This window comes from Anastrepha obliqua, chromosome 6 (genome assembly GCF_027943255.1).
Source record: "Anastrepha obliqua isolate idAnaObli1 chromosome 6, idAnaObli1_1.0, whole genome shotgun sequence".
Taxonomy (NCBI): Eukaryota; Metazoa; Arthropoda; class Insecta; order Diptera; family Tephritidae; genus Anastrepha; species Anastrepha obliqua.
Window position 1 is genome coordinate 12,320,893 of NC_072897.1, and position 15,379 is coordinate 12,336,271.

Sequence of the window (15,379 nt, forward strand, 5' to 3'; positions counted from 1 at the left end):
TGAAGCTTTTGTAGTAACATCGCATGACATTTATATTCATTTCTCGTCTCCAAGTCATACCTTGTCGTGGTTTCCCAGCTTTGGTGATTGCTTCTTCAGAACACAAAACACTTCCAGCTTGTTGTTGTTCGCGCTTATCTGTGGAGTTCGGGTTCGTTTCGGCATCTTGGTCGAGAAATATATTCCCGCGCCGTCCTCGACTCTGGCGACGCTCGTCCGAGGCTACATTTCTATTTCCAGGAGCCATTTTTCATATTGGTGCGTGGTTAGCCCATGCCAATGGTCAACTGAGGGCTGCATGGTTGTCACACCCGAATCATATTGGATTCCTCTGCACATTTTTGTTTACAGCTTTCATCTGGTTTCGCTGTTTTCCTTCATACATATATTTTACTAGCCAACATGTTAGGCGGTTTGCGAACATTTGTCCATCGCTCAGACTCAGGATCCGTGGGTTCGTCACATCCATAGTTCCCTTGTTAGGGACTTCCTTGAGGATGTTTTACTAAGGTTCGCGGGCTTGTCATACCCGTCATCTCTCTGTGAGCGATGCCCTCGCGGACATTAGTATCATATTATTATGTTTTATGTTCAAACATCCCATTCTTTGGGAGGCACTTACAGAACTTGGCGGCAGCTTAGCTGCAAGTCAAATGTTTACACTGTTTTAATAAGTTTTTAACTATCGTACTCCAAATTAAAATAGAACTAATATATACTAATTTACTAATTTACTGAAGGAATTCGTGGCAATTGTTCAACTTTGTTGTAGTGTTCCTGCTGGTAAACTCATGCATCATTGTGAGAGTTTCCGGCCTTTCCATAGACGTAATTTCCAAGTTTCAAGATCTGCTTGTCGTGCAGTGCTCCAACGTCAATTGCACCTCTACTTCCTTAAGGAACACATAGCTTTAAGGATGATGACATTTATGTTTTATCATTATTGTCCGCATCATGCGTTCCAAGTTGTTTAGTTCAGTTGTTGAGCATTTTACTGTGCCAAAACTATACGAAATTACAGGCATGGCAAATGAGTTGATAGCCCTGATCTGGTTATTGCCATTCAGGTTTGTCTTGGCAAGTACGGGGGGGCGTCTTTTGTACTCGGCTATAAGCTTTTTCCTCATTCGCATTGTTTCAACATTGTTGTTTTGTAATACAAAATATTATTATTATTAATATTCCATCGCCACGAAAGCAAAGCCAATGCTTCAGCGTTGACATGTGTACTTAAACGTTGTCTGTGAGCCATGGCATACTTTTACGCCACGTCAGTGACGAGTAGCATACCAAGATCACGATGGAGCTCGAGATTTCTCACATAGTATGGAGCGGCCGCCGTAGCCGAATGGGTTGGTGCGCGACTACCATTCGGAATTCACAGAGAGAACGTCGGTTCGAAACTCGGTGAAAACACCAAAATTAAAAAACAAACATTTTTCTAATAGCGGTCGCCCCTCGGCAGGCAATGGCAAACCTCCGAGTGTATTTCTGCCATGGAAAAGCTCCTCATAAAAATATTTGCCGTTCGGAGTCGGCTTGAAACTGTAGGTCCTTCCATTTGTGGAACAACATCAAGGCACACACCACAAATACGAGGAGGAGCTCGGCCAAACACCCAAAAAGGGTGTACGCGCCAATTATATACATACATATACCTATAAGGAGCATTGACGATGTTGCGCAACACTTTATTTTTGAATCGTTGGATAATAGTCATGCAAGATTCGCTTGAGCATCCCCATAGCTGAATGCCATACGTCCAGACCGGTTTAAGAATTTGATTATATAGCAGTAGTTTGTTGCTCGTTGAAAAAATAGAGTGTCTACCAATAACAAAAAGAAGGTCTTTTGTTTTTAATTCCAGTTCTTCACGCTTTTTCTTGACATGCGCCTTCCAGCGCAGTTTAGCATCAAGAGTTTATTACAAGATATTATACCTCGTTAACGTACGGTATATTTACGCTGTTTCTGTAGGCTGGCTTGTAAATTGTTTTTTTCAGGACGAATACAATGTGCACTGATTTTGAGTTATTTAATTTGATACCGCTGATTGCAATTTCGTAGTTGAAGTCTCGATCACTTCTCCAACTGCTAGGATAGCCGTGTCATCTGCAAAGGTTGGGGTAACGTGTTTCTCGTGAACCGGTAAGTCAAACATATACAAGAGGTACAGCAGAGGGCCTAGGATGCTTGCTTGAGGTACCCCCGCACTTGCTTTTTGCAATGAAGAATAGGCGTTGTCAAGTCTGACACGAAAGTATCTGCCATCAAGGTAGGAAGAAAGGATTTCGCAATAATTCCTGGGCAAAATCAATTTTAGTTTGTGGAGTAAGCCCGTATACCAAACTTTGTCAAACGCCTACGAGACGTCAAGGAACTCCGCTGCGCAAACTTCATTTTCCTCTATCGCACACTCTACGGTTCTAACAACCCTGTGAACTTGGTCGATTGTGGAGTGATTTTTTCGAAAGCCAAATTGGTGCGTTGGAATAACTCTCTTGTTTTCTATAATCGGCAACATTCGAGTCAGTAACAGTCGTTCAAAAAGCATTGGACAGCATTGGTAGCAGAGAAATAGGTCGGTATGAAGACACATCATTTGGCGATTTTCCGGCTTTCAGAATCATAATTACTTCTGAGGTCTTCCAGTACCTACATAAGAACATATTTTAACAAGAAACACAAATTAATGAATAACACAATTATTGGTCAATCTCTTAAGAATTTCTGCAGTTATGAGGTCGGAACCAGGCGTTTTTTTGGTTTTCGTTTTCAAAATTTCGTCATTACTTCCTTGTTACTAACTGGCTCCATGCTGACATCACTTTCAATCCAATTTGACGAAATGCCAATATCTTCAGATCCATCATTGGCATAGAAGGTTTTACGAAGATTCTGTGCAAATAAATTTGCTTTTTGCTCATTGATTAAATGACTTTGCTCTCTTCCATACGGAGTTGTCTATGGATTTATCAGATGTGAGGCTCTTAATAAGTGGATTGAAATTATAATTTTTGAATGCCTGATTTGAACGTGTAGCTGTTTTGTTGTTCGGTTGAGTTTCAATTTGTCCTCAGGATATCTGGTTTGCTGCCAACGACGTCTAAGGATGCCATCTGGCTCGGGCGTACTGTTTCATACTGCATTTTGAATTATTTGCGTGAATTGAAGCACGGCATCATCAGGATCATCAATGGTCACGATACGGTCGGTGTAATTGCAGTTGGAAGTACTGCCAGTCGGTGAAGTTATTAAATAGACGAGATGTTTTATTTAGAATCGCATTTCCTGATATTTCTAAAAGGATCGGTGAGTGGTCAGAGTTCAGATCAAGGCCTTCGGAAATAGAAAGATGGTTTGCGGGAATATTTTTGATTACAAAAAAGTCAATCAAATCAGGTACTTTGTTGGTGTCTAAAGGCCAATATGTTGGCTTGCCAGTTTAAATTATTTCGCAACCTCTTTGTCTTATGGCTTTAAACACTTCGCGCCCTTTTGTCGTTGTAAGCCTAGACCCTCAATGTATGTGCTTAGTGTTGAAATCGCCTCCTATAATAAAACGATGAGAGATACATAATCTTCAGATTTTAGTTGGTGTATGGGTGGGCTGTATAAAGGTGTTAGTAATATTTGTTGCTCGAAGGCCTCGACAGAAACGGAAGTTGTTTAAAATTCCTCGGCGCTGAGTTGGTCTTCCAAGTGATGAGTTATATTATTTTTTATGAGAAAGGCGCTGCCACCTCTTGCACAATTGTTGGGATGAATAGTATGGTATAGGGAATAATGTTTAAAATTCAAATATGAGTGTCTTGTAAAGTGTGTTTCAGCTATTAGGCAGACGTCAATTTCGTCGTTGTTTAACAGAACTTCTAGCTCTGTTTAAGGTTATTGACAAAACTTTTGTGAACTATCCCAGTTGCAGACATGGTAAGTAGGTAAGTGGTTGTCATAAAGACACACTTAGACCTTTCGCAGGTCCATTGTAATACCACTGGAGCTTATTCTTACTCTACGTGTTCCTTTTCAAACCATCCGGTAGCTTTAATAAACGAGCAGAGCTTCGTTAGTTTTAGATGGGCTATGTCCGCTACATCGGTTAGAAATGCTGTATCAAGAGTGCGCAGCCTTATCACAGCTAAGCTTTCACAATCACATAAAAGGCGTCTGACTGTTTCCTCTTCTTCTGTATTAAGACAGTTTCTACAGAAATCGAAGTACGGGAGTCCTAACCTTCTAGCGTGGCTGCCTATTAAACAATGACCAGTTAATACCCCTATCATTTTTCTTATAGCTTCTCTGTTAAATCTTAGCAAGATCTTCGATCGACCGCTGTTCTAGTTCGGCCATGTCTCTCTGCTTAGTTCGCATGTTGTGAGGTTTTGCCAGCTTGTATTTACCTTTTTGATGGTTTCCCTGTCTATAAGTAATTTACAAGTGGCTTTAGGCATGGGTATCAGCGCCTTATCCGGTTCGAGATCGAGCGGTGTTCCGGTTCGTGCGAGTTCGTCCGCGTTGAAGTTTCCTGCTATATTCCTGTGGCCTGGCACCCAGATAAAGTGCACTTTGTAGCACTTAGATACGTCATTTAGTAGTTTGAAACATTCTAGAACTGTTTTTGACGAGTGCGTTTTTGATTCAAGCGCTTTTATTGTCGCCTAACTGTCCGAGTAAATGAAGACTTCATTTATGGATAATACTCTCGTTTTTATTTCTGTAAGCCCCTCTTTTATGGCAGTGACTTCCGTCTGAAATACACTGCAATGGTCAGGTAGGCGAAATGATTGGTATACTCCCAGCTTATAGGAATAAACCCTTCCACCTACTTTGTTGTCCAGTTTTGAGCCATCTGTGTAGATGTTTAAATCATTTTTCTTAACAATAAGCCCGTTATCCCATTCCTCTTTCGAAGGAAATACTGTGACAAAGGATTTATTTAAATTGATGTCCTTGGTCTTACAGAAATCCGTTGTGCCAGGAATGCAGAGGAATTTTTTGTAAAATTGAAGAGTGTCCGCTTTGGTTCGTTCCGAGTAGGTCGATTTTTCTTAGTCTGAGAGCTGCTTTGGCAGCTGTTTGCTCTATTGGTAAAATATTACGCATAATATTTAGTGTATCTGTGGGTGTGGTCCTAAGGGCCCCGTATATGCAAAGACTGGCCATTCTTTGTACATGTACCATGGTTCTTTTAATGTATAATTTCTCTAAAGCCGGCCACCATACTAATATGCCGTATGTTAGGATTGGTCTGACAATTGCTGTGTAAAGCCAATATACGATAGATGGGGAGAGACCCGAACTTAGTCCTATCAGCTGTTTACAAGAGTATAGTGTTATTGTCGCCTTTTTTACTCTATTTCCGACATTTGCGTTCCAAGTTAGTTTTCGATCTAGTATTAGACCTAAGTAGCGGGCCTCATCACTAAATGAGAGTGCCGTTCCACCTAGAGTTGGGGGAGCTATATTTGGAATTTTATGTTTCCTGGTAAATAGGATGAGTTCAGTTTTATTGGGGTTGACGATTAGCCCATTTGCTTTTGACCAGTTTTTAACCATGGTTATTAATTCTTGCACGATTTCTCTAAGTGTATTGGGAAATTTCCCTCTTACTACCATTGCAACATCGTCCGCATATGCTACGACGTGTTGTCCTCTCTCCTCTAGGCTCTTTAGCAATGAGTTTAGTGCCAGCACCCATAGGAGAGGGGACAGCACACCGCCTTGAGGTGTTCCTCTGCTAACTTTTTTCTTGATCTCTGAGGCCCTTAGGGTTGCGATCACAAATCTGCTCAAGAGCATGTTTTTGATGAACTCAACCAGAGCGCCAGAGATCCCGAAATCCGTCAGTGCCTTTATTATGGTATCCGGTAGGATGTTGTTGTTGAATGCGCCCTCGATATCTAGAAAGGCTACCAGTGTGAATTCTTTATTATAAATTGACTTCTCGATTTCTGTAACAAGTGAGTTAAGTGCTGTTTCAGTTGATTTTCCTTTACAGTACGCATGTTGTGAGATGCTGAGCTTATTAGGGCTGATGTTAGCCCTAATATGCTCTTCTAAAATTCTTTCTAATGTCTTTAGCAGAAAGGAGGATAAGCTTATTGGCCTGAAATCCTTAGGTGTTGTGTGTGAACTTTTTCCCGCTTTAGGAATAAAGACAACTTTTACTTCTTCCAGCAACTTCAGAGATTCGTCACTCGAGATAGTCCAACTCTTATCCGGTTTTTGGAGGTATCCGGAGGAAAAGTTTTATTTCTATATAGCGATGATCGGAGTAAGAGTGTTCGTTCAGAACCCTCCACTGCGTCATCTTTCCGTAGAGGGTGCGACATGCTAGCGTATTATCAAGAACTTCTTGTCTATCGCGCGTAATAAATGTGGGTACGTTGCCTTTGTTACACACTAAAAGCTTACTACATATAATATAATTAAAGAGAGACTCACCACGTTCGTTTGTATCCGAGCTCCCCCATACGGTATGGTGGGCGTTGGCGTCACCTCCTAGAACTAGTTCGCGGTTGTGTGCTTTGCAGTCTTCCACAAGGTTTCTTATCAGCGGCGACGGCAGTGGATCTGTGTCGTCTCCGGCAAAATAAAACGAGGTAAGCCAGATGTTGCTCACTTCCCAGCTAACCGTCGTAATATCTGCGTTATTGAAATTTTGAATCATAAATATATTAAGATATGTTTTTGCAAATCTGCATGCTCTTTTAGTACCTTCACAATTGGTTTTATATACCTTGTAACCTGATGTCCTCAAGACGCAGATTTCGCCATTCCGTACCCAGGGTTCCTGAATGAGGACAACATCCGGCTGATCTTCTGCCAGACGATCCAGGAGGGCAAGGCAGGCTTCCTTACAGTGGTGTAGGTTTATCTGAAGAAAATGCATCAGCTGTTAGCGTTATGTCTGGGTCTTCTTTGTTTTCGCATAAAAGTTCCCTTTCGGAATACTGACGCTGTTGTACGGAATACTTACTCTCCCGTTCGAAGTACAACCACCCTAAGCCCATTTTGGAGCATGAAGAGGCGTATTCTTCTTCGGTGGGATGGTCGTCTTCGCTCATTGGCTCTGTTTCGCTCATTGGCTCTGTTTCGCTCATGGGCTCTAATTCGCTCATGGGCTTTCGTGGTGAGGAACTCTATTGCTTCCGTATCAGTTTTGTAGATGTGAAACTTTACTTTTACAAAACCGTATCTCAATTGCCCATCGCATTTCGTTAACGGTTCAGTTGAGCTTTCTGTCAAGAACAGGAGAGCTTGCATGGTGGCGCGCTTCTGTTCTTTCGATTCTTCCACGCTGTTCTTGTTGCTTAGTGGTTTTACATATCTTCACTCCTGCGTTGGGATGTCCGGATTGCAGACCCGAATGAGCTTCATTATCTCTACCGGGTCTTCGACAGTTGAAGGTAACCAGACCCTTGCTCGCGGCCTGGACGGAATATCCTTCTTGTCCACGACCACTAGCTTGGCATTTGGGTACACTTCGCCGACTTTGGAGATGGCCTCTTTGTACGGTTGAACCGATCTCTCATCGTCGCACGCTATTATTTTTATCTTGCCTTGGTGCCAGCCTAAATCTTCGCACGCAGGGGAGGGCCGGGGTTCTCCAGAATAACCTTCAGTGCCACTTTCGTTAGCTCGGCCTCGATCCATTTCCGTTGGGCCTTGGGGATCATACCTTCAGGACGGTTCTCGTCCAGAACTCCTATGATAATGCGTTCTTTTGCAACCTCCGCAAATGATCTTCTGGGCGTGACGCCCATTGTTTTATGCCTTTTGGCGTTTGGCTTATTTTCTTCCAAGGACCGTTGTCGTTTTGGAACAGATTGTACAGGTTTGAAGTCGGGGTTGAAATCAGGAATGATCGCTTTCGCTCTTCCAATCGCTTCTTTCAACTCCTGTGACATTTCGCTTTCCTTTGGGTGAGTTTCGTAAACTCTCCTTAGGAGCCTAGCTGCGTTTCTGCGGTCCTGGTAGCTCGCACCTCTACTTGTACTTAGACCTGTGTCCAGTACTGATTGTGTAGCTACTGGCCTCGCTTTCGCTGTGGCTGTCGCTATTTGTTTCGAACGACTTATTAAGCCGATGGATGGCGTTTTCTTTGAGCTCGGTGCGACCGTTGCTCGTATTGCGGAACTGATTATTCCTATCGGTCTGTTAGAAGGAGGACCGATCTTCTTTTTTTGTTTATGTTTGAATTGTCACTTTGCATTTTTGGACCCACGAGTGTCGGAGAAAGGATGTCCGCCCGTGCATAGCTCCGAACTACACGGGTAAGGCTAGTTATTACGGAGGGCGCCAATTACCCGTAAGCTCCGTTCGAGACTTGGTTATTTATTAGAAGGGCCCCAAGTCTGACAGATTCTCGGCACTGGTCGCATCACACCTTAATCCAGCCCTTCATCCCCGACCAGGTTAAAAGTACTTTGAGTAGTGCTGTACTATTGAGGAGTATCGAACCCTACCCATAGTACCCTTAATTTAGCTAAGTACCTCCTGAAAATAGGAAAACTGTGGTACTTATTACCAGCCAGCACCCTCGGGCAGGGTTCAGTGGAGGATTTCGCCAGCCAGTTGCAGACATACTAAAAGGTAAGGTTTTTACTGTATTTTTTTTTCCAGATTCTTTTCACTTCTATTGTTAAATCATTGTATTTCTCTAGTTTTTCGGTATATTTTCTGTGTATATTCGTATCGCTGGGTGTGCTTATTTCAATGAAAATGGTGGTTTTTGCTCGTTTGTTTATTAGCGTTATATCCGGTCTATTGTGGGCGATTGTTCTGTCTGTTCCTATGGCGATGTCCCAGTATATCGTCTATTCCTCATTTTCCAATATGTTTTTGGGATGTTCGTAATGGAGTGAAGTATTTGTACTTTTCGCTATTTCTTGGTATAGTATTTTTGCCATATTGTTATGTCTTTCCGTGTATTCACTTCCTACCAAAAGACGACAGAAATAATGTGGTCTATGTTTTCTGTTTTTTTTTCTTATATGGCATTCGCGACATCTGTCATCACTAATCCTTGTATCTTTTAAAATATACTTTTGGTAGTTTTTTGTCAAGATCTATTGATCTTGAATCGCAATTAGGAACCCTTCTATTTCAGGATGCAACTCGCCTTTTTTCAACCATGTATAGCTGCAAGTCTTATCTACATTCGCATCGTTCATTATATGAATGTGCCTTCCATGAAGTTGGTTCTGCGACCATATTGCTTTTTTTTCTTCGGGTGTTACAAGGGAAAATGTTCCTTGTGTGTTATGTAGAGTAAGTGGTGAGTTATTTTTAGCTTGCTAGGGCTATTGCTTTGTGCAAACTGTTTGTGTGTGTGTGGAAGAATTTACTGAGTGCTATTGTTTGATTATTGTGTACGTTGTGAATATCTATGATCCCTCTACCTACTTCTGTTCTGGGTAGGGTTATTCTTTGTATGCATGAGTTAGGATGTAATTTTCTATGCCTTGTTAGGTGCTTTCGTGTGGCTGTTTCTATATTATTTAAATCTGTTTCCGAACATTTTAAAATTCCAAAAGAATATGTTAGTGTTGGGATAGCATATGTATTCATAGCATTGGTAATATTTTTAGAGTAAAGATGTGCTTTAAGTATTAGAATGAGGCGTTTTTCATATTGCCTGCATAGTTGTTTCTTTATTAATGTGTGGTATATTCTGTTGAAATCCTAAATATATGCATAAGGTAAGAGTGAGATTTGTAGAAAAAGAAATAGTTAATACAAGAATTTGGCGAAATACAGTGCAGATAAATGATGAAATATTATAGTACAGATTATCCTTTACTATGCATAGTATTTAAGTAATACTATTTTAAAGTGCAATGTATCTTTAGTCGTTCAGAGTTTAAGAGGTAGTTTGTTCCATAGGCGGACGGTATGGACGAAAAACTGTCGTTCAGATTTTACCGACGTAAATTTCAAGTGCAGAAGCTGTTGTAATCCTGACGATTGGGTTATTTGAAGACGACTTTTGAGATGAGGATGCACTCCAGAGACTATGATTTTGTAAGTCCCTCTAGAGATTATGTATATAAGGGTTTTCCAGTAACAGGATCGAGAGATGATTAACGATTTGCTATGCCCGGAATCGGATGGTATTGATCTGGACAACGTTTATTTTCAACAAGACGGCGCTACGTGCCACAGAAGCAACGAATCCATTGATATTTTACAGGAAAAGTCTCCGGTCCGAGTTACCTCTCTAAGAGGTGATCACAACTGGTCACCGAGATCTTGTGATTTAACACCTTGTGCGTGAGGTGGCCTTGGGGCCACGTGAAAGAGAAGGTCTACGCCAACAGCCCAATGTCGAATCAAGACCTCAAAGATGGAATTCGTGAGGCTATCAAGGACATAGGGCAGCCACTTTGCAATTCGGTTATGGAAAATTTCATGAGGAGGATATTGTCCTTTAAGTGTGGTCATGGTGGTCATTTGCCTGATGTTATTTTCCTCTATTAACGGCATATCTTCCTCTTTATCCTGCGTTCCTTTCTATTCTAGCTAACGACTTGAGCTTCCAGGTAGCTTCCTAAAATTTAATATTTTTACGATTTCTGGATATAACTTTATAAAAGGGATCCTCGAATAAGACGAGAAAAAGGATTTAAAAAGTTACATCTTCGGTTGACTATTCTACCTCTTTTTCATATTTTTTTTTTCACTTTAAATCTATATTAAGACTGTCTTTTACAGCTATTTAACTTACCTTCACGTATATGAACCCGTTTTTGTGTCATTTATTTTTTTTTTTTTTTTGTGTACTGGCTGTATATAACATATACCTATTCTGCGTCGTTTTTATTTCTTAGTCAGTCAGTAAGTAGACGTTGAATACTTAACACGTTAGTGTCAAATAAAAAGTAATTTACCCTCAAAATAAAGTATCATAATGGTTGGTGACGTGGAGTTCATTTACTAAACAAGATGACGTGCAAGGAAGTTGATGAGCTCAGAAAAAGTGATGCGAAACGAAATCGCAAACATCAAAAATGGCATGAATAATCCAGCCCTTTTTTCTCAATTCACTACTCGTTTGGCTATGGAATCATTTTGCAACAAACCAATTACTCTCCCTGGGAATACACTCACAGCGAAGAGAGATTGCCGTCTTTGTCGACAAGGAGACGAAAAGCTTCGGCGAAAAACTTGTTTCTATTGCATTGTATACAAGAATACAGTATATCACCAGCAATCAAAAACCTTTTAGCGTTTTTCAATAGGTGCACTTCAACTTTTTTCCGATAGGGAGGGCGAACGACGCAATATTTTTTATTTTTCGCTTGTCATTTGTAAACTTCATTAGTATACATTTCATTATGGAACGCTACACACTTGAGCAACGATTGCAAATCGTGCAAATTTTTTATGAAAATAATCGTTCTGTTGCTGTTACTTTAAGAGCATTACGGCCATTTTACGGTCTTCAGTGATGAAGCTCACTTTTGGCTCAATGGCTTTGTCAACAAGCAAAATATGCGTGACTGTGCAGAAAGCAATCCACACGTGATTCATGAAGCACCGTTGCATCCCGAAAATAACACTGTTTGGACGGTTTACATGCCGGCGGCGTAATTGGCCCATATTTTTTCGTTGACGAGAACGATCGCCACGTTACTGTGAATGGAAATCGATACCGCGACATGATAAACGATTATTTTTGGCCGCAATTGAATGGTATGGACTTAGACGACATGTGGTTTCAACAGGACGGGGCCACAAGCCACACAGCACACGCTACAATTGATTTGTTGAAGAGTAAGTTCGATGAGCACATTATTTCCAGAAATGGACCGGTCGAATGGCCGCCGCGCTCGTGTGATTTGACGTCTCTAGACTATTTTCTTTGGGATTATGTGAAGTCATTGGTCTACAGTAACAACAGTAAGAAGCCGGCGACGATTTGTGAGCTCAGAGACAATATTGAACGCGAAATTGCTGGAACTTCGGCCGATTTATGCAAAAGAGTCGAAAATTGGGTTCAACGATTGAACTTCGTAAAACGTGCACGCGGTGGTCATGCAAAAGAAATCGAATTTCATACTTAAATGTATATGTTCAAACTCGATAATAAAAAAAAAAATTAGTTAAAAAAGTCAAACCGTTTGTGTTTTATTCAAAAAAGTTCAAAAGTTGAAGCGCTCTTACTGAAAAACGCTTTACCTGTGCTTACCTTCAACCAAATCTATACATAAATAAATACGATTTCATATTTTACCACAAATTTCCTTTTAATCACCTTTTTTCTTCAGACTTCTTTGAAACGATACAATACTTAAAAATAAATTATAAATGTGGCACATTTAAAAAAGGTCCACCGAAGAGCGAAGAAGCACAGCACAAATAAGAGAAGGAACTATTCCAAATGCCCAATAAAGGTTGTAAGCGCCAATTATGTACATATACATATTATTTGAATATAAATTCATCCAAAATATGCAAATCGCGATATTAACGTAAAAACGAACTGTATCCGTCGAGTGATAGCGAGGTTGTCTTGCGAGCCTGCCGAGAGATGCGATCATAGCGATTTTTGCTTTATATATACCTGGCAATATTATTGTAAATCACTTTGATTTTCTTATCGCATTGACTATCAGTGTTAGCATAGAGTTGACAAGCGTACAATAACGTTGGTAGTAAATAAGATTTCGCAATGCGCAGTCTCGTGGGCATTGGTGTTACATAGGTGCTATGTTAACCATAGAGATCTGCTACAGATATGATTATCCCACGTTAGTTTTCTATTGAATCGTACACCTAGGTTCTTAGCTACATCGATATACCATATCGTCGATCTGTTTAATAAAATTTTGTCATAAACATTGATGTCAAAATGTTTTTAAAGGGAGCAATACTCGTACATTGCGATTTATTTGGATTGTTGGCTAAGTCTAAGTCCCTATTGAGGTTATGTATACAATGGTTTAATGAGTGAATAGGGAAGCTCAAGTGCAATTGAACATCATCAGCGTGCTTCATATTGTGCTTCAGCAGCTTAGGCAGATCGTTAAAATACAAAACAAACAGTAAAGGACCAAGAATCGACCATTGCGAGACTCTTCTAGATTAGCTGATTAGGTTTGTCGCTGAGAATGAAAAGTGGAATAAATTCTTTAACTTCAGACACATTAGCTTGTGATTGACGGTGTCAAAAGCCTTGGAATGGTCAAGAAGAGTTAGTAAGGCTCCACAATTATTGTCAATATTTATTCGAACATCATCTGAAACGGTAAGGAGAGCAGTGATACAGCTTTTTTTACGCCTGAAGCCAGGTTGGTACGGACTTACCAGGGAGTTTTTACATAGAAATAAGTCAATTTGCTGATGCACTAAGCGCTCTAAGACTTTTGATATATAAGGTAGAATCGCCATAGGTCTATATTACCCATTTGATTTGAGAATGGGTACTATTTTGGCTTATTTTCAGCAAAGGGAAGACAGCTGTTGTTAAAATGTATTTGAGAAACTTCGGAAGAATGACATCCAAACTAGCAGCATTAGTTTTTATAGAAAGTACTGATTGGACAACATCACACTCATTAACACAATTAAAGCTGAATCTTGTCAGAGGTTTAGGCGAATTGTAGCTATCAAGGAGCTGCTTATTTATATTGTTTAAGTTTACATGGTCAAGGACTTGGGTCTTTTTTTACCAATACCTATTTCGCAAATACGCCGCCATGATTGCTTTTTGGTCGTAAATTATATTGTTTTGAGTTTCTATTGCTTTGGTTATCACTGTTCGAAGAGTTTTAAATTTGTTGTAGAGAACATCCGTTCTATAACGTTTCCAGTTTCGGTACGCTCTATTTCGTTTTAAAATTAATGTCTTGATGTAGCTATTATACCAAAGACGGCATTTATTCGATGTTTTTTCGTAAAAAGCGGCTCCAATTGATTAAAAAGTTTGCTTATATTAGTTTGAATAAAGTCAACCTGATCGTTTACTAAAGCCATTCTGTATATGGGAGCCCAGTTTATAGAATCAACACATATATCAAGTTCAACATATTGATTAAACATAAAGTCGAGGTATGAGTAGTACTCTGTTTGTTCTGAGTGGGAACCGAACAGTTGACTGAAAGTAGCCCTCCTCATAGATAACTCGAAAGTGTCGTCACTAAGCGGATCTGAATTGAAATCGCCGTCTATTACGATATTATTAAAAGATAAGGTAAGCTCTTCTAAGTAATCAACAAAGTCAACGTAATTAACGTACTTATTTGGTCTATAAACGCATCCTAAGAAGATTTTGCTTGACTTTGTTGTTATTTGAAAAAATAGATACTCGGCAGAGTTGCTACTCATAGATTTACAACGGACTTTGCGTAAGATGCCACACTTTAAAACCATAGCAAAGATCATTGCACTTCAAAGCATTCTGAGAATACTGAGAAAAAGAGAGCTTTAAATAGTTAACATACTACCAGTGAAGATACAAGAGATAGAAAAGACAAATACAAACATAGGGAAAGTTTCGAAGGTGAATTTATGAATAATATTATGTTTTTAACTGCCGTAATATTCGATGCTGATTGCTTTCATTTGCTTACTGCTGCAATTTATGCTATTATACTTTATGTTATCAACGCTTGTCACCTTTCCCACCTCGCCTTGTGTTTGCAAACGAACAATTCGATATCATTGCGTAGTTGTTGTACTATCGCTCATTCTTTTTACACTCCTTTAACACTCACTTCAATGTTTTTTACATACTTATTTAAGTTTGCTAACCCCGCCGTCAACTCACCATTCCTCTGCATAACACGTTCCTCAGATTGAGTTAAATAGCTGTTAGCTCAGAGATGATGCTCTCCTTTTGTGCTTCCATCTTTGCTTCTAGCCGTGAGAGCCAGTTTCAGAGAACGTTAAAGTATAGAGAAGTAGCTACGAATACTGTGAATTATCAAAAATGAAGTCTGACCGCGAAGATTTTTTCATCTCGCTCAACTCGACAGCGGGAACTTCTTAACAGAGCTGATTACAGTGAATTATGTACAAGTACATTGGATGTCCTAGTTTTTGGTTTCTGTATGAAATCAAATTGACGAATGCCGACGGCATTTTGCAAGGCATTTGCTTGTGTATTTTTATGTTCCCTTGATAAACGAAATTTATTCAATCTATATTTTCAAACATATACAACCAAATTAAGTTAACCATTTAAAATCAAAGTAACTTTAATGTTTGTTGTTTAATTTTAAAAGAAGAATTTAAACAAAATACATTATAAAACGACCTCTCATTTTGTTGTGCGCGTTTTAGTAAATTTGATGAAAATTTTTACTAATTTTTCGAGTCGAAATTAATTTTAGACAAAAATTCAAAGAGCATATTGGTATATTGATGAATATAT